General features: G+C 46.5%; 1 long non-coding RNA gene across 1 annotated transcript; it reads left to right on the forward strand.

Annotated features, from left to right (window-relative positions):
• The first annotated feature begins 1,337 nt into the window (after positions 1-1,337).
• Positions 1,338-27,719, forward strand: LOC139673121 (uncharacterized). Its single transcript, XR_011698067.1, has 3 exons — positions 1,338-1,468; positions 26,044-26,200; positions 27,029-27,719. It is a non-coding gene; the product is annotated as an uncharacterized lncRNA (long non-coding RNA).
• The last annotated feature ends 31 nt before the right edge of the window (positions 27,720-27,750 follow it).

Below are 27,750 nucleotides of genomic sequence, written 5' to 3' on the forward strand. Positions count from 1 at the left end.
AAGTATAAACTCGGTCAAAAAAGCAATTGGAGAAATTTATGGAGGAAAAGTCCCTGGAGGTTTACTAAAGGCAAAGGCAGATCTCTGCAACATGTCGCTGGACAATGCACAGCAAAAGTACCACTCTCTCATTCCCCTGTTTTCCCGTTAGCATTGGCTGCTCTTGAAGGAAAGAGGAAAGCCACAACAAACTTTTGATCTGATCCAGCTGGGTGATTTTCACATAGTTAGGGTCTACTTTTATGCTTTATACTCTGTTTTAACCTTGATAGGCTTAGAGGTGCATGTGCCTCATAAATTTGGGATTTGCATCTGTGTGATGTCAGATTGATTGTGCCGGGCAGAAGAAGGCAATGGGAAGTACAAATCAGCACTGTCTCATCCTCGAACCTCTGGGCACAGTTTCACATGCTGGCCTCTGCTAAAGGCTGGAAAACAGTCTCATGAGGTGGCTGCACTGTTTGCCCAGTTTAACTCCCCGCCAAGGTACTAAGAGCATTGAGTATAAACTGAATCCAAGTGTCAGCTTTGTCCCAAATTTATTTGATGATGGTACAGCTCCCATAGCAACAGCAGAAGGTTGCTATCTTAAGGTGCTTGCACTTCCCTTCACCTGGAGCAGTTTGGCAGTAGAAAGTCTGCAGGTCTGCTTGCATCAGAGTTACTGAGCAAGAACATGAGTACAAAAACGTCTGAATTCTTGCAAACAAGGCAGGGGTGGGGTGATTTGTTTGTTTGCCCTCCTACCATTCAGTTCCCAAAGTTTCAATGTAGGAAAGGAAATGCTTTCCTCACAAGCAAGCAAGGTTTACCCCTGTGAGTTTCAGATGAGCTGGACATTTCACTCCCCAGCTCAAATGGGAACCTTCAGGTAAACAGACATGTCTCTTCTGCAGCAGTGCTCCAGTGTATGGGGGCTGGTGACAGAGGAAGGACAAGCCTCCTGCCTTTATTTTTGCTGGGAGTGTAAAATGAGTCAAGGCTTTCTGCAGTCACTATTCTATTCATATCTTTTTTGTCCAATGCTATTTTTGTTGGCTCTGTCCCTGGAGGTGGAGACGTGGAAATGCATTTCTGCTGGTCTTTGCAAGCAGTTTAGATGTTTCCTCTGTTCCAGGCACCTCCTCAGACACTGTGGCCTTTTGGGGAGTAGGTGGATGTCAGTGTGGCCATTTCTCACCTATCCAGAACTTTTTAATATTTCCTTTTATTTTGGCCTTACATTTCTTCCATGGAACAAACATCTCTGGGTAGCCACTGGGAGGTGTAAATGGCGTGGGATGGAAACCACTGCTTGTAGGTGCGCCCTCTGCCAGGCTTTTCTGGCACAGGAGAAAGCCCAGTCTCTGCCTGCTCCCAAGCGAAAGGGATATTACCAGCTGGTCGGTGAGAAAAGAAATTCACAGAGATACAGGAAAGTGTGTTAAGGTGGTGGGAAGCAACAGGCGTGAGATTTTTGGCAGCTCAGGTATGTAAACATTCATAAAATAGAGACTGTGTGCATGTGTGTACTTTGTGGTGGCAGGAAACCCAAGAAGCCAGCTCCATTATTTTTGCTGGAATGGGTAGCAGTGGTACCAGGCAAATACTATAAGTCCTTAATCCTCCTGACTTTACACCTGTGAATGACCTAAAGACCATCCAAGGTGATTTAAATTACAGGACATCTTTACAATTAATAATGGAGTTTGGGATCTGATTTGATTGTTCAAAAAGAAAGGTTTCTGTTTCTCAGTAGTTTAGATGCTGGGCTACCTCTGGGGGAGATGAGGGGAAGTGGAGACAGGCAGTGGAGGTAATGTGTGACCTCTTCAGAAAGTGTCACATGGATGTGACTAGCCTGCCACAAATTCAGCACTGGTGACACTGGCAAGATACTGCAGTGGAAAAAGCAGAGGTGTCCTTTTAGCAGACACAGAGTAAGGAAACTGGCTGAAGTTAATGGATCTAAGTTATAATTTCCAGTGGAAATACTAATGCAATTAATATATTTCCACATAGCAGGACAGAAAGCCCATGCTAGTGTTCAGCTGTTTGTCATGACTGCTCAGGAGGCTGGCCCACCCACGTCCTAGGGCTTGTCCAGCTGCACTCAGACACACACAGCTTGTGCTGGAGGTGGGAGTGGGGTTGAGGCACAAACCAGTGTGCTAATGGATTTGAGGGGCTGGAGGAAAAGAGCAACACCAGGACTGGCTGCTGCATGATAGTGGAAAGCAAAGGTGCCTAAAGAGGACGCATCTGCCCCTCTGACCCTGGGCTGGGTGTGGGGCCGTTGCTGTACCCCAGCTCCCTGGCAGGGCACCCACCAGCCTGCCTGGAGTCTGCACATCCTGTCTGGACACTGGGCACAGGGCTGGAAAGCCCAGCAGCCACCTCACACCATGCTGCAGATCTCCCTGCTGCCCACTTGCTGCTGGCACCCACCACCCCCTGCAGAGAAACCTCCCTCTTCTTAGGGGTTTGCTTGTTCTCAGTGAAGCTACAAACCCTTCAGGGCAAGGAGCAAGTCTTGTCTGATCTCCCTGAACATGCCACAACTGCATGAAGTTAGAGAAGGAATTTCCAATCCAGCCAGTGTGGTAATGGGAGCTGAGAAAATGCCCAGCAAGGTGAGGTATGGAGCAAGATGTGTTTCTCATCACTGGTGGAGCAGAGCCACGAAGCAGCTATTGTGCAGAGCGGTGTGCCATCCCACTGCAGGTTCCCAAAGCAGCACCCCATCCCCCTTGCTGCAGAGAGTCCAGGCGCATGGGATAAGCTGTGCAGCCAGGTGCTGGCACCCTCTTGCCTCCAGGTCTCAGCTGGGCACAGGGTCCCCAGTATCCCTGCTGGGCCCAACCTCAGGAGCTGATCATGGTATACAGCAAGGGCACATCTTCAAATAGGTACCCTTAACCTGGCCTAATCTGCACAGGCCTTGGTGCCTGCCAGGGCAGAGAGAAGTCAAGTATCTCTCACCTAAATAAATTGTTGTTCAGGTTAAAGGAAGTGCCAGAATCTTTAAGACACTGTTGGCAGTTTCCAGAAAAACAAGTGACACCTGCTGCACATGAAAACAGCTATTGCCCTTGTATCAATAGGGTGGTTAGTGTGTTTAACAAATGATCAGGGACATGGAAAGCACAGATCTCAGAAACCAGGACAAATTCCACATTTTTTCAAATCCTGCTTCCATGGTCCCAAGCCCATACACATCAGGGCAATAATGCATCACAGTGACTTCTGATGGCCTCTGCCTATTTCCAGCTAGAGCACCCCTGGCTGCTAATTTATTCAGCAGACATCAACCACTGGAATGTTTCCATGATTTTTTTCTCAAAAAATGTGCTAGGACTAAGTGCTTTCGCCTTTTTTTTCCTTCTTTTCTTCTTTTTTTTTTTTTTTTTAATGAGGAAGCCTTAAACTGCTCAGGATCCTCTTGGATCGTGACATTCATCTGACATGCAGTGCCGGTGTCAGAAGGTGTTGCTTGCTGTGCTGGTGGTGCTCACCTCCAACAGGCTCAGCTGTAACTGTCTGAAAAATACCATTTTGGCCCTTCATGGTGGAACTTGTCATAACCTTGTTTCCAAACACATGGGTTGCACTCCACACATCTTACAGCTCCATGAGATATTTGCGTTAGGGAGGCAGCTTCCTTTCCTGCCTATCCCATTCCATCAAAACACACTTTTAGCACCAGGCAGGAAGCCAAGGTCAAGCCTCCTTTCCTTTTTTTTTGTTTCTCCTGCTTGCTCTGAATATATTATAATACAGTCTTCAGCTCCACTATTATATCTTTTCCCACAAGACCGTTGTCTCATTCAGTCCCCAGCAGGGAACATGCTTTCATCTTTGCCAGCTGGGCATGGCTGGAGCACCCATGCCTGCCTCCATCTGGGGGGAGGACATGGGGGTGAGGCTTTGTAGATTCCCATGCACAGAGGATGGAGGAGTTTGGTTAGGTCCAAATCTGGTAGGGCACTTCCAGGGAGCCTCTCCCACTGACTCCTTTGTCAGGCCAGTAACGAAGTACATCAGTGAGGATGGGATTCCTCTTATTTGATTTTAGGTGCCTAAAAGTTAGGTGTCTAAACCTAATTAGTTGGACAGGCTTCCTGCATAGTCAATGGAGACAAATAGGCACCTCTAGTGTGTGATTCATCTCACATATCTTGAAGTTTATCTTGAGAAGGGCTGACTCACCCAACAGCCAAGCACCCGCTTCTCTTCCGTGACTGTAAAGGCAGATCAACAACTTGCTGAGGTCTTGACAAGCACATTTTGGATGTCCCAAGCTGGGTAAAGTGAGTCCTTCTCCCATCTGCGGCGATGTCTGTGGGAAGCATCTTCACTGAGCTCTGGCTTGCCCTCCTCCCGCCCTGTTTTCCACAGTCTCCATTTTCAGCCATGCCCAAGCAGGGCTGGGTTTTAGTCTGTCCAAATCGCATTATCAGTCCTTATCACATTATCAGACCAAGTTAAATATTTATAAAGCACCTGAGGGCAGGGTCCATATCTTTCTTTCTTTGTATATTCCTTTGAAGAGTGAAGCCCCTGTGCTGGTTGCAACCCTTTGCAGGCTGGTGGAATACAGCACTGAGTCCCTGTGTGAATCTGCAGGTCTTGACAAAATGCAGCCGGGAACACAGACGGAGCTCATGGACATTGGGAAATAGGCAGGAGTGAATCATAAGAGTCAGGAGAAGCGACTAATGTGTGGGAAAAAGGCAAATGTGCTACCTCGGCATAAACATATAATAAGGAAGTATGTAATAATAATTATTGTTATTGTAATACGGCCTGGGTGAGCATTTGGGAAAAAGATATCTAATAACTGACAAGCGACGTGGCTCAGTTTGTTTTGATCTGAAATTCAAACAATGGTTGTGTTTATAAGGCAGTAATATGCAGGGCACAGAGCACTGGCACCACACCAACTATGCACTCCCCAAGTCGGGTTTATATAGGTCATGCCAAACAAATAATAGTGTTCTTCAATATAATTACTGATTCATTACAGAAGGAGAATGTAATCAAGTCTGTTTGGATTTCAGGGAGGCATTAGATATGGTAAATTCATACATTTGAACTTGTATTGGGAAAGCATTGTATGATCACCTAATTCTGCTCCTCCAGGAGTGAGTGATAAAAATTCGCACTGCTGCCTGCCCCAGCAGCCTGGGAGCCTCCTTGCAGGCTTCAGCAGTCACTTGTGCTCCTGCTGGCCTTTGAAGACTCTTTCAGTGCTCTTTGAAGGACTTCATAGGTAAATTGAGAAACTAAACTACCGCTAGGCTAAGACCCGTATCCAAATGTGCTGGACATGGAACTTATCTCAGGCAATTGCATCCACTCCTTGATCCTGGGGGCACCCCAGCCCTTCCATTTTCGATCCTCCTCATCCATGGCCCACTTCTGGATATGTCTCTTGACACACATTATTTTACTCTTATTTTGGGGGAAAACAGCAAAAGGCAAAGGGCAGGATGGCCTGGTGGTACCCACCAGCTCCCTGAATGAGAACACCCTAGTTTAACTGGCATGCTTGGCCATGCGAGACTTAAACTGTGTTGTCCTCATCCTTGGAAGATGTCTGTGGGATTGGTCAGTGGTGGGGCCATGCTTCATGGTGAGAGGTTGCTACCAGCATTCTTTATGTAAGGAGAAGAGCCAGGCTCAGCTGATGGTGAGAGGGGACCAGGGATGCTGCTCTGGGCACTTTTGGATGGCTTTGCCACATGGCATTCCCTGGGATGTGGTGAATTGGTATTTTGGCTGCAGCACTCTGCTTTCCTCAAGAACACCTGAGCAGCCCTGCACTGGTGCAAGGTGTTTCCTGATGGCCTTTGCTCTGTACAGATCCTGTACAGCACACAGAGATGGATGATGGTGCCCAGAGTAGCGTCCTGAACACCCAGCTGGGACCAGTCATGGGGCATTGCTCTGCATGACACCTGGACTCAAGGGTTTACCCAGGAAAACAAGGCATTGTGACACAGTCTTGGAGTCAGCACCCCTCATGTCCATCATTGGCTCTGCTGCTGCTCCCCAAAGTGCAAAGGGCAGAACCCCAGTGTCCTCCTTCCTGCCCTGCCCCAGGGAGCAGCTGCTTTCTGAAAAAAGGCCAGACAGGGCATAGCATGAAGCTTCCAGAAAAATGGGGACCATGCTAGTCACACTGGTGGACCAGCAACCAGTGGAGGGAACACTGATAAAGCACTAGACCCACTAGTCAGTTGACTGCTGTGAGTTCTGAAAAAGTTCATCAGGAACAAGTAGGTACCATAGTAATTTATGCTTTCAAAAGTTTTTTTGATAAGGGCCTTTCCAAGAATGAAACAAACTTGGCAGCCATGGAATGAAAAGTCCTGTTGTGGGTCAAAAATTGAGTCTGACCTGATTGAGTGGGGGGAAAATCCATTAAAAGCAAAGGGACAGTGTTTCTTTACTGGGGAAGAAAAGCTTATAGGAGTAAGAGGAGATGGTGGAGTCATGCCTGTCAGAGATGAAAGTGGCCCCTCTGAATACCATACCAAAAATCAGTAAAGGGGGAAAGAGGATAACAAGGCAATAGCTGCCAATAGAGAACCATGTATTATAATTGCCAGCAAGGCTTGGCAGGACTGGAAGGAACTCCAGAAGATTCTAGCTAAACTCAGAAACCAAGCCACTATGACAGGGAAAGTTCAGTGCACATGAATGCCAAAGCAAGCTGTTTCAAAAAAAATTGAGCAATCCTCTTGCTCTGAATTAGAACTTGGCTTGCAGGGGTCAGCAGTGGACATGGGCAATGACTGTTCAAGCATTGCATGTAAATAATCTGCACTGTGGGTCAGCATGAAAAACGTGTCATCCTGTAAGCTGGGCACACAGCACAGTCCATGTCTACTTGCCCACTGTGAGGCAGGACCTAAAGAAACATTGTAAGATGGACTGCCAAATTAAGAGCAAAAATCCACCCATGGCAGCATGGAAGAATTGAAGCCAGGATCAAAGGCAGAACAGGATGGGGGACTTTTTCCATGAAGGGAGGTTTGGAGTGTAATATTATTTCATTTGCACCAGGGATATGGAGGGCTATAAAACAATAGCTCCCTTAAGTAACAACTGGCTGATTATTTCGGTTTATTTGTACTGTGCAAGTTGAAAAGGAAGATGTAAAGGTTCTTTCAAAAATAGTTGCAAGGGAAGTTTGTGCTTTGCCACTGGGCTGCCTCTCAGTACTGTTCCCCACTGGATGAGATCTACTGATAAGCTTGTGCCTGGCCTGAACTCAGTCATCTCTGCATGCCAAGCCACCCATAGCAGTGTGCCCGCTCGTGCTGGGTTTGCCAACACCCACTTCTGCAGAGGCTGGATCCATCTGTGTTGTGGGCAATGTCCAGCCCTGAGCAGCAGATGGCAAAGCCCAGCCTGTACACTGAAAGCCTGCTCACATCAATGTCTGGCTGTCCCAGAGTGGGGACTACGTTGCAGGGACAAACAGGGTTCCTGGCAAGGTGTGGTAACACAAAGACCTGTGCAATAAGAAGTGGCAGGGGGTTGTGTGTGTAAATAATTTACTACTATGACCTAAACACTACCAGGCCTTTGTTTATTTTTATGAAGTCAATAAAGAACCAAACTGATTCTGAGACTGGAGTTTGGGGACCAGAGGCTGAGAGGTGACATAAAGCAAAGGCATCTGTCCCTCTGTGTTGGAAGGCAGCCAGGCTGGGAGGGGATGGATGCCTTCTGAGTTTCCAACTTTTCCTGCATACAGAAACCTTTGTGGAGAACCTAGAGAGGCAGAATGCAACATGCATACAGGTGGCTGCCCCAGAGAGGTGAGAGTTTTGCCATATGCTCTGTAGATGACCAGGGAGGGAAAATCATTTGCTGAATGATGCCTGTCACTGTTTCATTCAACATTTCTGGGTGCTCCCAGCCACCAGTGATGTTCTGGGACCTGGGTCCACGGAAAGATGGGGTTTTGGCTGAGAAACAAAAGCAAAGCCTGGACTTGCTGTCATCAAAGAAGAGTTAATCATGCTCCTCATAAGAGCAGACACACTGGGCCTAGTGTCTGGGCTGCCACACAGTACAGGTAGTGAGTGCTGATGGGATGACACGATGCCCTGTTCCACAGCACAGTTTCCTCAGTGTTGCCAAGCCCAGGCAGCCTTGGAGATCAACAGCAGGATTCTTCCTCCTTGACAATCCTTTGCTTTCTGTAAAAGGTATTGCAGACACATGAGACATTGATTGCTGGCTACTGGGGCTGTGAGAAGAGGAAGGCTACTCTTCCTGCTTTACTGCTCTTTTTTCCATAAGACTCTGCTCCATGCATTGTGTAGACATCAGAGAATTTTTCAGTTAAGAAAAGCGTTTTGTTCCCGCTACCTAGTTCAGAGAAAAACATGAAAACTCTGGACTGTGAGTCAAAGACTAGAGTCAAAAGCAAACATACAGAACTCAACATTATTGTTTTCATTTTATTTTATTTTAAATTATGTTCTATAGGTGACTGACATTGTTTTGGAACCCGACTCTCAAACATTTGGGATTAGCTTTCTTGGAAGGGTGAGAATGTGGGCCCTCTAGTGCCACTTGGGAAATGCCAAGATTCCAGCCCATGGCTCTGTAGGGGAGGGGTTACTTGGCAAGTACCTAGATCTTAATTAGAAGTTTGGGACCACCTTCAAGTGGTCAAGGAGAAAAACAGATCAACTTTTCTTTTTCATGTTGCTGGTCCAACTGGATAGTAGGTCCAGTGGTAACTCCTAGCAACATGAACCTCTTCCCCTTCAATTGTTGCCTGATGTCCTATGTGAAATGAGAGTTCAGCCAATGGTGCAGGCAATTCTGAGTGGACAACTATCTATGCATGTAATTACTGCAGTAACTGGTGTCTCCATATCCACCACTCTCCCTTGCCAGCCCAGCAGAGAGAGCTAAAATTACCTGGGAATAAATTTCTCCATCAAAGTGCCCTTCCAGCTGAGACTTTGTACTGCACTAACAGCATATGCACAACTTGTGCTACTTAGTTTACCTGTAGATGGGCAATTGTTATTTCCAGGCCTACAGAGTGAGCATTGTTAGATATATTAAAATTAATTTAACAAAAAGTCTTCTGACTCCAAAGTTCCAAGTTCATGGCCTTTCAATTTGTGTACATCTAACTGAGAAATTGTGCCCACTAATTGTTACTGAAGTTTGCAGTTGGTTGACCCACCAGTACCATGCCAAGATGACTTGTGCAGTCCTTCCCAAGTTCAGGTGCATTCAAGATGCACAGCTCGAAGATGACTAGTCTGTTACCTCTAATATCACTGATGGATAAAACCCCTACAGATTCAAGCTATAGTGAATATGACAGTGTCTGTTGCAAATGGAGCTGTTTCAAAATGCAAACCAGAATTTCTAAGTGTCACTGAAATACTGAAGACCCATTGAGGAGCAGGTGTGACGTGGTGATGATAAAGGCTTTTTTAGTAAAACTGTTCAGAAGAGCAAGTCTGCTGATGAAGCAAGGGGTCCTATGGTCACCTCCAACAGTATGAGCAGAATGAAAAGCAGCAGCAGCAGCAAAATGCAGTAATGCACCAAAAGATAAATGCCCTGAATCAGATCAATAAAATATCTGTGCTTATGAACTAATATGCCAGTCTAAGCCACATTTACTGAAGCAACTGAACTCTTAGCCATGAAGCTCATCCCAGGAAGAAGTGCTGTTGCAATGACCATGCTATGGAGGGGCTTAGCTCTGCCTCCTACCTGAGCTGTATATGTTTATGGCCAGCTTGCATTTGTGAAGTGCATTCTTTTCACAGAATTATAGAACCATTAAGGTTGGAAAAGACCTTCAAGATCATTGAGTTCGACCTTGACCAAACACCACTATGTCAACTAAGCAATAGCATGAAGTACCAGATCCAGTCATGGTTCCAGGAATGGTGACTCTACGACCTCCCTGGGCAGCCCGTTCCAGTGCTTGACAAGTGAAGAAACTCAGTGAAGAAATTCTTCCTGATGTTTAAACTGAACCTCTCCTGACACATGAGGCCATTTCCTCTCCTCCTGTCATTAGTTGCCTGAGAGAAGTAGCTGACCCCAACTTTGCTACAACCTCGTTTCAGGTAATTGTAGAGAGAAGTAAGGCCTCCCCTGAACTTCCTTTTCCCCAGGCTAAACACCACCAGCTTCCTCAGCTCCTCTTCATATGACTTAATCTCCAGACCCTTCACCAGCTCTGTTGCCCTTCCCTGGATCTGCTCCAGCCCCTCAGTGTCTTTCTCGTACTGAGTGGCCCAGAACTGGACACAGTACTCGAAGTGTGGCCTCACCAGTATTGAGTACAGAGGGAGACAATCATTGCCCTGGTCCTGCTGGCCATGCTATTGCTCATACAGGCCAGGATGCCATTGGCCTTCCTGGCTACCTGGGCACACTGCTAGCTCATACTCAGCAGCTGTTGACCAGCACCCCCAGCTCCTTTTCTGCTGGGCAGCTTTCCAGTCACTCTTCCCTCAGGCTGTAGCAGTATATGGGGTTGTTTGATGGAAGTGCAGAACCTGGCACTTCGCCTTATTGAACCTCATACCCTTCGCCTTGGGCCATCAATCCAGCCTGTCCAGATCCCTCTGCAGATCCTCTCTGTATGATCAGAAAAAGTCAAAAATAGGTGCTTCTGTGTATATATGCATTGGTGAGAGTGCACATATTAGACTAAGAAGAGTGTGCATATTTGTGTGTGTTTGTGCTGGGTTAAGGACTTGTGCATATGCATGAGAACAAGTGCTAGTGAACATGTGAACAAGACATTTAGTGGCCATCATATATCTGCATGTTAGGACCTGAAACTGCAGAAAAAAAGGGTGGGTAGGACTGTGTGAGAGCTCATTCACTGTGTGTGGTTTTTGCCAGCCAGGGAGAGTGTAGGTCTGTACCAGTAAAGAAAGCAGAGGAGCAGCCATGTGGGCACAGGCACCAGGGCATGTGGGAAGGAAGCGAGCGCCAGCGCAGGACAGCACCTGGAGCACCGCGGTGCCAAAGGGGAGATGCAGGAAGGCTTTTTCCCAACTGTTTATACAATATGGTTTGACTCAGCAAAGAATTAACATGGTAAAGAAAAGTCTAGAAGGGCTCCTGCCAGCTACAAGCAGAGCGATCAGCATACACAGGATGTGGTAAGAGCTAAAGGCATCCCGTTATTAACTTCACTTTTATTTCAAGGGGATTCACTTCTCTGTTCTGTTTCCTATTTGGGAAGTGAAACCTAAGATCATGGTACCATTAAAAAAAAAAGTGCTGGTCACAGCTCATTTGTTTTCTGCTTTATGATTTGCTTTTAAAAAGTTACTTTGTTTTTTCTTGAATGGAATTTATTGCCATTGCTGGTAACACATGAAGTCCTCACTCTTTCTCTCCTGAGGGATTATGTAATTTGCTCTCATTGGAAACTGTTGACTCTGAGGGGAGTGTTTACACCTCATGGTGTGCTCACAGTATGGTGCAACCCGGCGCAGAGGGAACAACGCGGGTTCCTCCTCAGCACAGCCGGAGCCTGTGCACTGCTTATGGGGTGCTTTGTAAACATTTATTCATTCTTGTACACACGCTCCCTTCCCTCCCCCATCAGGTGAGGAAATATTATTGTCACCATTTCACAGATGGAAGAAGTGAATGCAGATAGGTTTCATGACTCACCCGCAACCACTGAGGCTGAATTAGAGCTGAGGTGTTAAACTCCCAGCCACCTAGTTTAACCCAGCAGGTCACGTTCCCACCCAGGGCTGACAATATAGGTAGTGCCAGTTCCATCTATCTGCCATCCACTTGTCCTGTGAAGCAGTAACACTCATCTCCACATTTGCAGAATGAGATCAGATTGCTGTGGCTTACTCCATGTCATCAGAGTGCAATATATCATTATGATATCATGATGTGATTATACCTGAAACTAATGCAAGGCCATGCACAGAACAGAGGTAGGCAGTTGAAAATCAGCAACCATGTGCTCCTCAACCACATCACACACACACACCCTGTACCAGGGTGTTGGTTAATTCCACCACACTGCAAGGATCTGCAAACAATCTGCATGCTGGGCAGGATCTCCCCACCTTCACTGTTGGGGCTTGGGTAATTTATGTCCTGTACAGTCCTCGTGAAAATGTCTGAGGTAGGAAAGATGGCTCTGTGAGGAGGTGGAAGGAAAAATGTTTGCCTCTCAAGTGGAAATGGCTCTAAAAGCAGATGATCAGACGATAAAGATCATGACCCCAGTTCTCCAATAAGGCTAGTTGTTTTCAAGTGCTGAGCACTTACTGAAAATTAAGCCTTCTAAAGGCGGTTCAGTACAAGCACATGAAAAACCCCAAACAGAACCTTCAGTGCCACATCTCAGCTGAACATCCAGGGCCTCATGTTTCCACCCTTTGCCTCTGCTTTGCTATTTAAAATTCCCACCTATGTTGTTATTCACTCCCGCACAGAATCAAGAAAAACAACAACAATAAAAAAAACCTTGCTCCTTATCGTCTTCGTTGGCTTTTCACACTGTTTACACGGGGCATGATTTCACTCATGCCCAGCTCATTGCAGATGACTCAGATTAGTCAGTTCCACTTTCTGAGTCTGGCTTGTCTGGCTGTCTGGGGCTCAGGCCTTGCATGATGCTGCTGCATCCAGCTTCACACTACTGAAGGGAAGGTCAGGTTTCCCTGCACAAATTCTAGCTTTCATTTTTAAATAAAACACTTAGTATTTTCATCTTTGGAATATAACCTTCATAACAGACCATTCCAATGAATCTGTTGTTTCTTTTTGCTTGCCACATGCAAAACTTGTTTCCATTGCCACAATGAAGTTTGCAAAAAGATCTGTCTTGATTTGTGTGGGCTTTGGACCTGTCTCTCAGGATCTAGTACTGCATCTGTTGAGAGCAATGGCAAAATGCCCACTAATTTTAAGGTGTGAGACGTTAAGGGTCTCAGAAGTACTTGGGCGTGGAAAGGAAGTGCATTTGAGTAGCAGGGTTGTTCAGAGGCCTCCCTAAACCTCTTCTTACTGTGGTGCGTGGTTTTGGGGTGCACTGGGACTTTACAGTTGTTGAGAAATGGATGTGTCTGGAGCATCTAGAAGGAAGATGGATTGTTGTTCTTCTGACCCTCTTTAGGAACTAAGTTCCACCCAGAATGTGCGAGACATGGGTTATAGAAAGTCAGGACAAGACTTTTCTGGGCTGTTGTCTTTGGAGCTGAGGTTTCGTTCTTTTCTTGACTGAGGGTTAAATGTGAGTTTTCCTCTGAAGGCAGAGCAACTAGTGCTCTGAGTGTCAGGAGAGTGTGGGCTGTCCTGTGGAAGAGCCTCAAGTCAGCACCTTTCATCCACAGAAGCAGAAGACCTACTGTTGTTGAACTAGCAGAGTTAATCTCTTAGTTAAAATATTACTGGGCTCTACCTGCTCTTATGCTTCCACAGTGCAAGGGGCAAAGGGGCTCAGTAGGTCAGCTGGCTAGAACCTGACAGCAACTTCAGGGACCCAGTCAAGACCCATAGTTTGACCCATGCCTCCTTGGTTAGATCCTTTTCCACAGTCCATGTAATTCTTTTATAGCCCTTGTTCATGCTTCAGTATGTTTCATGATAAACAGAACAAAGTAAGAACCCTGCAGAGAAGAAAGCCGAGGCCAAAGCACATCAGTTGTCCTGCAGTAGCACAGAGTGCAGAGGGTGCTCAAGAGGGCAGCCTCAGCACCACTATCTGGGCAAGGAAAGTCCAGACCTTACAGCAGAGCAAAACACACCGCCTAAATTTCAGGAGTCCCCAGCAGGGAAGGCAGCTGTGCCAGCTGTGGAAGACAAATAAAATGCCTAGTTGAGGAGTCACAAAGTCAGTGCAAACACCCAGGCAATACCCCACCTTTTTCTCCTAAGTGGCATACCTCCAACACTGTGTGGCACAAGTAATCAGAGCCCTGGGCAGCACAGGGCTTCTTTGCTCCTGGCATTGTTGCTGTGCCTACCCCAACCACAGCAGGGGCTTCCAGACGTAAGCCACCAAGGCTGTAAGTTGCAATTTTGCTGGCCATAAGTTTTCTAAATGGGAAGAGAGCAATCCTCACTATCTCTTGCAGGTTCCAGCTCAGCAATGTGTGCTACACCCATTCATCTAAATGCAGAATTAGCTCTGAAACTAATGATAAGGTTTTAAATACTGTCACACAGCTAATTTATTTCTCCACTGTCCCAAAGTGCTTCCCAGGTGCTGAAAAGCTTAGCTGCCAAAATCTTCACGGCCTCTGCTGACAACCTTAGCAAGATAGCTCTGCATTGCACCATCTCTCCTTTTTGTATGGGCTCCAAGTGCTCTCAGCGCTTAATGTGCCAAGCCTTGGAGCCCCCAGCAGTGTGGGGTGGGCTGTTCTTCTGACACAGCTGAGGAGAAGCAATTTCTCTCTGCTTACAACACAGGGAAGTGGGTGCTGGAACATCAGCTATTGCCTCACATCTTTCACGCATGTCTTCCCTCCTCAAAGCAACGTGATGTACCTTGATGTCAGTGGAGTTACACAAGCGTGAGCTAGGTGTGATATCACACTACAACACACTGATTGTGCTGAGAGCACAAGGTCATCCCATCCTTGGGAAGGAGGGAGAACATGGGTGTATATACACATACGAGCACACCTTGGTGGCTGTGTGTAAACACATGTGTACCCACAGAGTTTCCATTTGGAGATGTGCCCCATGTGGCACGTACCTATTCAGGCAGAAAAACATCACTGCCCCACTTCCTGCAGCAGAATCCTTTTTGTTTTTTCTCTCTTGGGTTTTGGAGTTACTTCTGGTTTACAAAAATATCACCACAGGGCAGCCTTCCTGATAGGTGGAATAGCTTCCTCTTGAGAAGAAACTAGTGGAAATCCCCTCTCTTGAGACATTTTAAACTTTGCCAGAAAATGTACAAATGGGAGTGACTGCTTTAACGAGTGAGCTGACTGGGATGAGATAATGGGTTTTTCCATTTCTGGTGTCTAGTTCCAGGGATTTCCATGAATTGCTGTCAGGACAGAAGAAGGCAACAGATTGCAACTGTGGGATCTGCTGTTTCAGCTCCACTGACACGTCATTCCCCCAGGACACCCAGTGACCTGGTTAATCTAGTTCTTTGCTTCTGACTTCTCGTAAATGATTTATCAACTGGCGTGGATCCCTGTTTGCTTAAGGAGGCGTATGATGACCTCTAGCAGACCGGCTGCACTGAGCTACAGCCTACATTTGGCACCTGGATGCTGGTCCCAGCTCATGACCCTTGGCATGGGGAGCAGGAGGACAAGGCTCTGGTGGATCTCAATGGCAAGGACTCATGCAGGGAACTGTGGGTGGTGTTTACACAGTTCTGTGGAGAGCCCCGATGACTAAGCCATCAGCTCATCAGCAAAGGCACTTGCAGGCCTGCCTCGGCCTGCCCTGACCCCTACAAGATGTAGGTACTGACTGGAAGTTTGGCTGCCTGTACAGACTGTGGGGTACAAGCCATGGGAAGCGTCAGTCGCACCAGCACCAGTGCAGGTCCATGTACTCCATGAATATCCACCACCTTGTCCATCCTCAGCAACGACATCATTGTCTGAACCAGGTGTGGCTGTGGAGTTTTTTTCATGCTCACCTGTAGGTTCAATACACGTCACGTCACAACACACAAAACAGTACAGCTAAAAAGGAGATAGTGCAGATCGTAACTCCAGCACTCAAGCCAGGGAGATGAGGGATGATCCTGCAAGCTTTACATCCTGCCTTTGTAAGTGAGGCTAAAGGAGAGTGAAAAGAGATCAGATACCACAAATTGGGCACCCCCCTAAAAAATTGTCTATGGGCAACACCCTGCCTTCCCTCCAGGCCAGTTATTTGCTTCCTGCTCTGAGTGTTTCAAATCCGGTTATCTTGAGTTATGCCTGTTCTGGCAAATATGGTGCAGCAAAGGGGAGGTCCTGTTCTCATTGATGCTGTATGCATGCCACAGATCACAGAGATTAGCATGGGAAGAACAGCTCAGATGAGCTGCTTGAGGCAGGTATTGTGGAGCTTGCAACAGAGCTGTGTACCACTTAGAAATATAAAACTGTTTAACAAAATCTTCATTACGGAAGATACAGGACCATGCTGAATTTCCAGATGGCTGGAGGCTGTTTCATAGGGGCAGCACCCAGCAGAAAGGGAAGCTGAGGAAGCCAGCTCCAGCTCCCAAGAGGCACAGTGTCACCCCACTCAAGAGCCACACATCATCAGGGAGGGCTGGCTCAGGCTGTGGCAAAAAACCTGCAGCCACATATAGGCAGAAGCATGAGGTGTGTTTTCTCACATAAGGGGAGCAGCTTTCAGCTTCCTGGGACCTGAGAAGTAGTTTTGTTTATAACCCAAGAGGATGGAGGGTGCAGCTTCCGTTCCCTTTTTTGGGGGTACACCATGAGCTTCCTTGCCTTGTGCTTCAACAGGAACCTTTGTGTTCATGCATGACACACTCCCGCTCTGCACTTTGTACAGCACACTGGTGTCACAGGAGGACAGGCAGCTGGTGGGATGTGTGAGGGCTAGTTCCACCTCACCAGGAGCTGTCATAGCTACCCTGTGGCTCAAGACCCAAACCCACGTTCCCAAAAACATATTCAGCCTAGACTGAGCCCACGTGCCCTATGATGTCCCAGTTGTAGTTGTAGGGCAGAGAGGTAGGACAGGGAAAGAAGAGAAGGCTAGCAAATTATCCCAAAATATATTTCCAACCTCTTAATATGGTGGGCATATTTTAGGTATAACCTTCAATGTGAATTCCCAAGAGCTGATAGATATTTATATGGGCAAGTCAGGGTTCAGTCTCAGTTTCAAGCCCAAACTCACTAAATGTTCACACCACCTCTTCCATACACAGACTTGCTCTACAAATAGCACAGAAGAGCCTGGTCCATGTAGAAATTATGTCCCTAATGGCAGCACAAGTACTCCTGGCTCAAACCTCTTTGCTCTGTGAACTCAAGCAGGTTTACTGAAGACATCACAAATGTAGGGTGATGCAAGTGCAAACTCCCCAAAAGAATTCCTCTGTCCCAGGGTACTGAAACAAGGGTAGAGTTTTCTCATTGACCTTTTTTGTTTCAGTAGCACATTAAAAGAGCACCCAGTCTTTGGCGGAGCCAGGACTGCAGCCTGTTTCCTCTCATATCCAGTCTCCCAGATGGGGGAGAGATTACTTCCAGATGCGTGGCCTTATTCTGGTCCTGGATATACAAGGCCATTTTCTGGTCCATTCTCTGCCTATTCCAGAGGTTTTAATTTGCACTTTTTTGACTACAACCAAACAGATATTTTCATTGAACTGTTCACACAGAAACCATTTGATTGAGCTGTTCTGGTTGTGGTGTGCTAAAATCACTAACCTGCCAGAGCAGTTCAGTGCAAGACAGAAATCACATACCTCTCAGCTGGGTCTTACCATAAGAGATCCTACCAGGATACTCTGGTCAAGATTACATCTACCTGCCATGTAGTCAAGGGATCCTCCTTTACCAACAGTGTTCTGGGAAGTCTGGCTCAGAGTTAAGAGGCAGCTAATCCCAGTGTCTTACCCAGGTCCACTGCTGATGAGGTTCACATTAAAGCTACTGGCAAGATCTAATGAAATTGCATGTAGAAAGGAACAGTTATGGATGAATAGAAGTTAAGGGAAAAATAACCTGCTTTTCTTGGACCTGATCCAGTATTCACTAAAGGGATTTCCATGAGCATTAGTAGGATTCAAATCAGACCATAAATTTCTTGCAAATTTTTTTCTGCTTTATTAAAGCAGAAAAAAAAACAATAACCAAACAAAAACCCTATCTTCAAAGTTGCTTCCCCTTTTTCTTATATATTTATTCTCCTTTCTGCCTCTTCCTGGCACTGGGAGGAGTATATCCCACTCTGACAAGCCTGTGTTCTGAGAACTGCCTGTAACATGAGAAGTGCATTCCTGAGCCCCCAGCTTTGTTGGCCATGGAGAACAACTGCCTCAGCCCTGCTCCACTTCCAGGCTCATCACTCATCCCAGCTACTGGCACAACAGAATTACACACCAAGAGGACATTCTTCCTATATTATTATCATCTTCCAAAAGTATCAATTAAAAAATGTCACATTTCTGTATCCTGTGGGTGTCATCTGCCTTGTTTGTACACTTTGTTCATTCAGGGTTTTGCCACACACTTCCCATAAATTGTTTGAGGAGGAGTGTTGCAGGTATCAAGGCACTTAAAGATGCTGTCAGAGTGTCTGATTGGATTTCAAAAGGGCATTGCTTCTTCTGCCTTTTGATTTTGATGCAGGTTGGGCATGTACACCCTAGTCCCCATCTCTAGGTACTGAACACCTTTCAAATCTGATTGACAGTCTCAGTCCCCTGTGAGACATAGCATTTAGTTCTCAGGGTGTTGTGAGGATACAAGAAATGATGATTATGAATTCTCCAGAAATACAGAAAGGGGGTATCTCCAAGTAAGTTACCTAAGTAACTTTTAAGTCAATAAGAAAGACAATTTATTAAAACTTTCTGCTAATAGCTAGCTTTGATAGAGTCACATGATTCCTACTGCTGCCAACACCTCCAATACAGAAATATTTATGATCATTCTCTTTCAAAAGGCTGGTTTTATCTCATCTAAAATAGTGACCATGAAGACACATCTGTCAGCTTTAACTCTTTAACTCTTCCTTTTTGTCCCCGTGCTTAAAAAAAGAAAAGAAACATTAAAACCTTTAAATGTACAGAGAATCACATAGAGTGGCTATAGCTGGAAGCCATTAAATGCTTGGCTGTAGTTTTTTATTGAAACAATAAAGCATTTTACTGTACAGATCCCTTTGACAGAGTGGGGTTTAGACTCTTATTAGGTTCACAGCCCTATATCCCCAAAAGTCAAGTGCAGGGCACAAACCCAGTGTGTGCAGCCCTGGAGCCCAATGGAGTTGCTTTTGCTCTGCTTTGATTTCAATGCAACTTCAGAAATGTCAGGGTCAATTCCCAGGCAACAATTCCTGGTCCAGTACAGGCAATTGTGGCATCCAGAGGTGGGCAAATTCATAGTCTTCATTACAAACAAGAAGAGAGATTAAAAAAAATCCCATTTGTTTGCAATGCAGTCTTGACTGCCTGTAGGTTTGGGTCTGAAGCACTGAGTGTGAGGCGTCTCCATATGCCCCATTTTTGAAAGGAAGGTGTTTCTGGCTGTCTCAGCATGTTGAAGTGTGAGCAATAGGGCTGCCATCTAGAGGCCAAACTGACCTCCCAGCACATTCCCTTGGACAGCAGTGGCACTGGCCATGACCCGCTCCTCTCACTACCTACATATAAAGGATTTCTGATCTCTAAATGAAACTGCTATAGTACAAAATACTTCACCATCCACATATCTCATTCAAGAATTTTATATCCTGCCTTAATCCATCCATCCATCCTAAGAATGGTCTATATAGATAATGGATGCATCTGGCATGGGGATGAAGGACAGTATGAAACATGAGAGAGAAAGCAAAGTCTTGTTGAAATACTTGAGGGGCCCTGAGGAGCTCTCATTTTCTGGAATTGGTAATAAATGTGTGGTATTGAAAGAGTTATAGCAAGAAGTCTCAAGTGTTAGAGAGGGTTTCTGTTCACTCATAGACACATCAAGCTCTATAGCCAGAGAGTCAGCATTTTCACCTGCTTGTCCCATTGCTATTCCTCACTACTGCCAGGCTTTGAAAGAGTTTGCTCTGGCAATGCTTCAGAACTGTACCTATTTTTGTTCAGAAAGTGCTCTTCTCCCATCCCTACAGCAATCTCATTCCTCTCTGACAACAAAGTAGGGGGGATCAGGTCTGTTGAGACCAGCAGCAAGCTCTGGGTACCTAGGCCTGGACACTGTGCTTCACAACCTTTTCCTGTACTGAATACTAGAAGTCAAACTGATCCATACTCTTGGCAACTGAAGCCAGTCTGTAACTTGTATTGGTAGTTACAGCCTGTACAGAAAAGTCACATCTCAGCTGTGGCTTCTTTTGCATGGCTGCTCCTCATCTTCTCTCTCATCTGGCTTAGGAATGGCCTCTCCCCTGAGCATTTCCCTACAGCAGGTATAGGAGCCATTTCATACAGACAAATGTTAAAAGGAACTGGGCAGAGGACACTCTTGGCAGCCTACTGCTCTCCTCAATGACCCATGCTCATTTGTGGTGTGTTAAACCCTGCCACCTCCCTCATACCTGAGCAGGTTGAAGTGGAGCAGGAAGGTGGGGTTTCTGGGCAGTAATATCATGGCCTTGCAGCTGGAGAACCCCAGCCAAAGGCCCTCACAAAGCGCTTCAGTTTTTCTTGCACGCTGCCTGCCCCGCGCAGTGTACCTCCCATTGCAAAATCCCCCACTGACGTGACTAAGAGTCACGTTCCCCAGCCTCAGCATTGGTTTCTACCTCTCACAGCCCTGAAATGGAGACAGGGAAGTGTCAGATGCTTTCTCTTCTCCTTACCTAGAACACTCTGATCATGAGTGTTTTTAAGTCCAAGGGGCTGAAGGTACCTTTCAGTCAATACTGTTGTTTGAATGGGTAAACAGAAACAGATCTGAACCTCACCAATGCTGCTTACATCAAGGAAAGGGGAAGTAGCTGCTGACTCCAGCAAGCTCTAGCAAAGTTCTGCAAGACATGGCTAAAAATAGGGCTGCCCCTACAACATTTCCGTCCTGCCTTTGACACAGTCGCAGCTTTCACATCCCATCAGCCTTGCCGTTTCCTTCTGTTGGGCTTGCCTCACGCCCCAGCGTCACTGAGCAGCCCTTCCTGCATGCCGGCCTCAGGAGCTTTGAAGTGCAGGCACCCTGCTGTAAGGGAACACTTCCCCTGCCCTCTTTACATCTACCTCAGTTGCAAAGGAGAAGTGGGGCAAGTCCCCAGTGACGGTTTCATCTTGAAAGGACACTAAAAGTCACAGAGATACTGAAGACCAGAAAAGCTTTCCACAGTGGAATGTTTTCTCAGTAAATGAAATGGTGAAAAGTATTTGTTTGACTACCCTGGGATAACATTCCCAACACTGCCTTTTGCTTGTGGTACTTATTCTTGGAGAACTCAGCACTGAAAATGACCTGATCCTGCTTCTTGGAGTAAAAAGGAAAGCAAATGAGCCCAGGATAGAGAAAAGAGCATGTGAAGTGGAGCTTTTCTATGTAGTCTGAGGCTCAGATGCCCTCACCCCTGGAGCCAGAGAGATGGCTGCTAGCCAGCCAGTGATATTGTGTGCATGTTGGATGATGGCACATGGAAGATGGAGGTGCACTGGTAATGTAGGAGGAGCAAGAGTGTTGCCAGTGCTGTTCCTGAGGACAGAGCTCAGAGTGAATGCCCATCACTTAAGCAGAGGAGGAAGCAACAAAGTGCTGTTAACCCAGATGAAATGGAGGCTGTTGAAAATTACATGTGCTGTTTGCCCAAGGTTTTCCAAATCCTGGGGAAGTGATACTCATGGGAATTTGGGCCAATTGAAAGCTCACTAACATTTCTGTCTTCCCTGCTTTTCAGTCCAGCAGGTACCAGAGGGATCACGGCAGCCCACACTGCACTCTTGGGTAACAAGTGGGATCAGGGAAATCCAAGAGTAGGGCTTTGCCTTTTTCTCTGGACCACGACACAATTAAACAGGTAACCACCTTGTTGCCACACTGCAGAAGCAGGGGTCCAGACAGTTTGGGAGCTGACTCATTCTTCTACGAGTTTGGAGTCTAGTTGTTCTGGCCTCAAGCTCTCAAGCAGAAGGATCAAGTCTTGAAATATTTCACAGTCTCTGATTCTGTTTCCAGGTACCAGGGTGAACCAAGAAAGCCAGCTGAGTCTCCTTGCAGTAATAAGTCTGATAATGAGGAAAACCTGGCCTTCTCTAGGGGTGGTGGATGCTGTCTTGGAGGAGCCTCCATGGGAGCCCTGATGTTGCAGAGGACTAGAGAGTAAAGAGGCTGCCTTGAGGACTTGGCCTGGTAAGGGCCAGAGGTCTCTTGGGTGGACCAGGCAAAGGCACACCTGTGGAAAGGCTCCCCAGCCAGCCCACAGGACAGTCTCTAGGAGTAATAGCGCTGTTATAGGTCGCTTCGGGGCACTGGGTGGTAAAACATAGTAGAAAAGCATTCCTTTCAGAAGTCACACCTAGACAACAAGAAATTTTCTCCAGACCAAGCCAAAAGTTATTTCCTGAAGCCTCTTTGTTACCAGACTCCTTTGGAGGAGTGGCAACATTCAGTGTATACCTAATGCTGTCTAGAACCCGGGCTGTGGCAGAAGGGTGTAGCTCCAGTTCTGGGCAGCTCCTGTGTGTGAGGAGGAGGATGGGGGTGGGTGTTGCAGGTTCCTCAGCAGACAGTTTTGTTTCTCTGTCTAGTGCAGAAGAGAAGCATTTGTAAGCTCTCACTAATTTTAAGCCTTTGTAACCACTCTCCTATCTTGAGATTAGCCTGTGTAGGTTTCCTGGGTGGTTGGTTTGGGGGTTTTATTATTGCAATTTAATACCTGAAGCTTAATTCAACTTCTCCATCTCCCACCCTTGCCCTGCTCAGGCCCTTTGTGAGGCTGTGACTCTGTGTGTCTCAGAAGCTGTTGTGAGGATCTGGGGAGCTACTCTGGGGCCACAGCTGGGCTGGAGAAGCAGGTCCACAGCTCTTCAGGTCAATCCTCACAGTGGCCCTCATGACAAAGGGACTTCTAAGGACTCGAGGCAGTGCCATGACGTTAGAGGAATGGGACCCAGATTATCTGCACACACAGACATATCTTCCAGCAGGTCCTTTGAGAGACCTGCACATGGCTCACCTCTTTGGATGGTTTTTGAGCCCGCCCTCTGACCCTACTCACCCACCTTTTCCTTCCATTCCCCTGGCAGGTGAACGTGCTGAAAACCACATGGGGGAGGGGAAGACAAAATTTCCAATGCTCAAGTCGGGGTGTAGTTACGGCTTTTTTGTGCATGTATTTATGTGTGTGTGTGTGTGTGTGCGTGCGTGTCTGTGTGCCTGTGTGTTTGTGTCTGGGGGGGTTTCCATAAAGGCAACAGTTCGGGTCATCAGCACGATTTTAAGATGATTTTGCGAGTGTCAGTAGAAACGCTGTTACCGTGAGGCGGTGCCACAGCACCATCTGGCGGGAGACGGGACCTGTCCCACAGTGTGCGGTGAGATTCCCGTCGAGAGCGCTCGGAGCCCCGCACAGGGAGTAACAGGGCGCACAGACCGTGCTGTGGCCGCACCGCACGGCCGCGGTGAGAGGCGCACGGGCAGCTGCAGACACCAGTCCAAGGCAGCATTGGCTGTCCCGTCACGCCACAGCTGCTTCTTCACTGTAAGCACGAGCATAACCCACTGTCACCCGCTGTTTCTCCACATAGTTGCTCGGTAGCACAGACATGTAGGAGGGTAGGAAAGTGCCCAGCACAGTTTGTGAGGCCTTAGCAGAGTTAAGTAAATTCACTCACAGGTTGTGAGATGTTTGCAGAGAGATTTGGGGTCTCAAAATATACTGAGTAGCATCCATCCTCACTGGGAAATACAGCATAGTGTGAGTAAGGATGGTGCTCGTGAATAAGAGATACAAGCTACTGGACTAAGAAAAAATTCAAGAGAGTGTGCACAATGAGCAGATGTGGATTTTAGACCATCCAAATGCCAGAACTGGGGAAGACAGAAAACAAACAAATGGAGGGGAGGGCAGGTGTGGGCAGAAAGCTTGCAGCAAGCATTTTGGGCAAACTTGGAAAACCAGTGTACATGATCAGCAGTGGTTCTTGCACAGTGCTGTGACTATTTGAAGGAAAAGAACCTAGAAACTTTTTAAACATGTAAGAAAACATGCTTTTTTGAGCACATCACTTTTCAGTTAGGCATTCACGGGAACTGGCAGTGATGCAGTGAACATGGGAATGGCCAAACGTCTAAGAAAAAGCAGAGCTGTTTGATTTTACTTTTTGTTAAATAGCCAATGCAATCTGAAGCTTTACTGGAAAAAACACATAGAAGGAACAAAGTCAAGTGCAATCCATACCAGCATTTCAGACTGAAGCACTAGATGTGGTGTTTAACCTCAGCTCTGGTAAATTCCATCTTCGGCCAGAGGCATGAAAGGGCCAGGCTGTCTAGAGAGGCCATGATCTAAGCACAGCCTGCTTTGGAGAGAGAGCTCTGTCTGGTAGCTGGAATGCTGCTGGCCTGGACTCCTGATAGCCTCAGGCCCTTGGAAAATCCCAAACAGGAGTCACAGTGGTAAGTGGGGCCTAGATCCACAGTCCCATTCACTGAGTTTGAGGAGTAATTCTTTTGCCTGCAGATGTGAAATGCAAATATTTAATCCAATTTCTTTTCTTTCCCTGTATATATTTTCCTTTTATCTCCTTCCTGTCACCCCAGTGCGCCTGCATATGCTGCACCACTGCCACCCTTGCCCCCTGACTAAAATCTGGCCCAAATTTTAACAAACAGCTTAGGTTTTGAAGCTCTACAGTGGGAACCTTTTCAGATCTTACTAACTTAAGCTATACTAATGGGTGCTCATGTCCTTTGAAAGAGTGTCCTGCAGGATCTTACCTCTATGAATAACAAAGTAATGTCTGTAGACCTCTGATAGGCAAGGAGAAATCAGTTGCCTTAGGACACCAGAGAGCTGGCTCTTGGGTAAAACAAATCAAGCATGTATGTAGGATCCTGCTGAACCAGATCTCAGGGTCTCCAGTGATGTATCACACATACAGAGAAATTCTTGGTTTGAACCAAAGCATCTGCTCTAAGCATATTGATCTTTCCAGCTCAACCTGCCACTGCTAAATGCCCAAGGGATTTCTAGAGTGGAGAACAAAAGAACAGGGAAAGACCACATTCATCCCAAGTTACAGGAAAAGCCATCACACAACACAAAACTAACATTCATTACCAGTGAAACACTGTCTTACTTTAAGTCCTTGAAAATCTTGAAAAACAGGTTTTGCCATACATTTTTTCCTCCCTCATCATTCCCTCGTGGTCCAAGGCCCAGCAAATCAATAGTAGTGAATGTCCTTTGAATATCTTAAGACTACCCAGACATACAGCGTTTACCATCAGCCAGTATTTCACTACCGCATATAGTTTGGCCTTGTTTCTAACCCAGGTCCCCAGCCTGTTAACCCTTGAGTTTTCCTCTTGGTGCTGACTCTAATTTAAGGCCTGAATGGCTCCCTTAGTTTCTGCTGTATCCCCTCCTGTAAGCTGGTATGCATGGAGCACTCCGCCATAGCCCTCCGCCAGGTATAACTGTTGGCTAATCATCATTATTGTCCTAGTAAATCACCCCGGGGTGAAAGGCTAACAACTCTCCAGCAGGTTTGCAAAGAGAGGGGGTGGAGGGGGAACTGATTGCAGGGCTGGTAAAATGGGAAACTGTGCCCTCAGGTACTGTATGCACAGAGCATTTATTCTGCCAGCAAACAAAGGTCATGGAGTGGGAATGAAGGAAAGAGATGGGAAATTACGTTCCCAAACCCTTGTAAACGGACTAATCTCGGTTAAGAGCTGTACAGCGCTCAACTCTAAGATTGGGATCATAGAATCATAGAATCGATTGGTTTGGAAAAAGCCTCCAAGATCATCGAGTCCAACCCTTGGTCCAACTCTAGTCCATTTACTAGATCATGGCACCCAGCGCCACGTCCAATCTGTGTTTAAAAATCTCCAGGGATGGTGAATCCACCACCTCTCTGGGCAGCCCATTCCAATGCCTGATTACTCTCTCTGTAAAGAATTTTTTTTTGATATCCAACTTAAATTTCCCCTGGCAGAGCTTAAGCCCGTGCCCCCTTGTCCTATTGCTGAGTGCCTGGGATGTAGCAGGAGGAGCTGGCAGAGTGGTGAAATTCTGCCCTCAGCACTCATCGACTTGGACTTTGCTAAAGCAAGGGCAGAGTGCTACGGATGTAGCTCCTATGGCACTTCTTCCTACTCGGAAGCTGCTACTTCACCTTATTATTGAAAGGGAAACTTTTTCTCCCCTGAGCAGAACCAAAACTCTTCTCATCCCGTTCCACGGCTCCAGGAACAGAGGCACAAGAACAGCCACTGGATGTCAGGAGCCAGAGTCGAACCTGTTCGGTGAGGAATCCTGGCTTTCCCTGAGGGCATATTCCTTCTCCTCCTCTCTTGTTTTTCAGCCACAGGTGAGCGCACCTACCACTCGCTTTCCTTTTCTCATCATCAGTAAAGCAGAGATGTGATGTGGCCAACTACAATAAAGTTTATCCTCACCAACTGCTGGGGATATCCTTAGATGAAGAGCCCTGTGTTAAGCTGACAAAACCGCAAATAATAATAAAGTGCCATAAACATCACAGAAAATACACTGTTGTTTTTAGGGGGTGATGCAGCCAGTTACCAAAAAGGCAACGACTTGCAGTGCTCAACTTCCAGGTGTGCCCTGAGCTGCTGTAGGGTAAGGCTGGCCCTGGGAGAAAAACGTCCTGTGGTAAGAGAAGCTGGACAGGAGGAGAGTGCTGGAGTTCTGTTTGAAGACTACTTGGAGAAGAGATGAGAGGATGAAGTTAGAGAAAACAAAAGACTTGTGTTTGTGAGGGAGGCAAATAGAAGTATCATGGGAGAGTTACACCCCAGGTAACATTCCACTTCCTCCCTCCCAGGCAGTGCTGCACAAAGCAGTAGTGCAGGAAACCCAAAGGACCTACGTTTTGTGATGTCATTGAACTGGCATAAGACAAGGGGGAGACACAGGCGTAGGAACTTGTCTTGCCAGCAGCAAGCTACTAAATAATCCCAACCCTCTTGCCCAGTTGCACTCCCAAGGTACAAGTAGAACCTATGGAGTAGAATCTAATATAAATGTAATATTTGTATTCTCTTATGTTGCCTCCATTTGCTGAGGAGAAATTTGTGAAAACTGCTTTCAAGGATCAGGTTAGCAGAGTAAGGGGAGGAGTTGCAACATATTTACTTACAGATGCATCACAACTTCAGAGCTCTGTTCCTTTCAGCTTTGCAGGGCTGGGAGCAGTTGTTTTCTACCAGTTGGAAGAGACGATTCCCAGCTTTCTCATGGAAAGCATCAGATGTTGGAATGCACTGGCGGAAAACGTATGACTTTAATACACTGAAGAAGCCTATTTATGGTTATCTTAAAGTGGAGCTTACATTTCTCTGCTCTGTAAAGTACAAAGTAAGGCACCTGTATGTGTAATTAATTTGTTCCAATGCAGTCTAAAAATTTTCTGGTTTTAAAATAATTAGATTTCAGAAATAAATTAATAGTTGTTCTGGTTTCAGCTAGAATGATTTCATTCCTAGTAACTGGCATAGTGCTGTTTTGAATTTAGGAGGAGAAAATCGGTAACTCACTGATGCTTTCAAATCTTGCAAAGTAGTGCTTATCAAGGACTTTTAGGCTTCTTATGCTGCCCCAGTGAGGAGGCTGGAGCAGCATGGCAAACTGGGGGAGACACAGCCAAGACAGCTGACCCCATCTGACCAAAGGGATATCTCATACCATATGGCATCATGCTCAGTATACAAACTGTGGGGAAAGTGTCTGGGGGCTGGCCCTTGGGAACCGACCAGGAATTGGTTGGTGTGGTGAACAATTGCATTGTGCATCACAGTTTTGTAGTCTTATTCTACCATTGTTACTCTAATTTTCTTGTGTTTCTGTCCCATTAAACTGTCTTTATCTCAATAATCTATGAGTATTTGCCCTTTTACT

Source organism: Pithys albifrons, chromosome 6 (assembly GCF_047495875.1).
Source record: "Pithys albifrons albifrons isolate INPA30051 chromosome 6, PitAlb_v1, whole genome shotgun sequence".
NCBI classification, from domain to species: domain Eukaryota; kingdom Metazoa; phylum Chordata; class Aves; order Passeriformes; family Thamnophilidae; genus Pithys; species Pithys albifrons.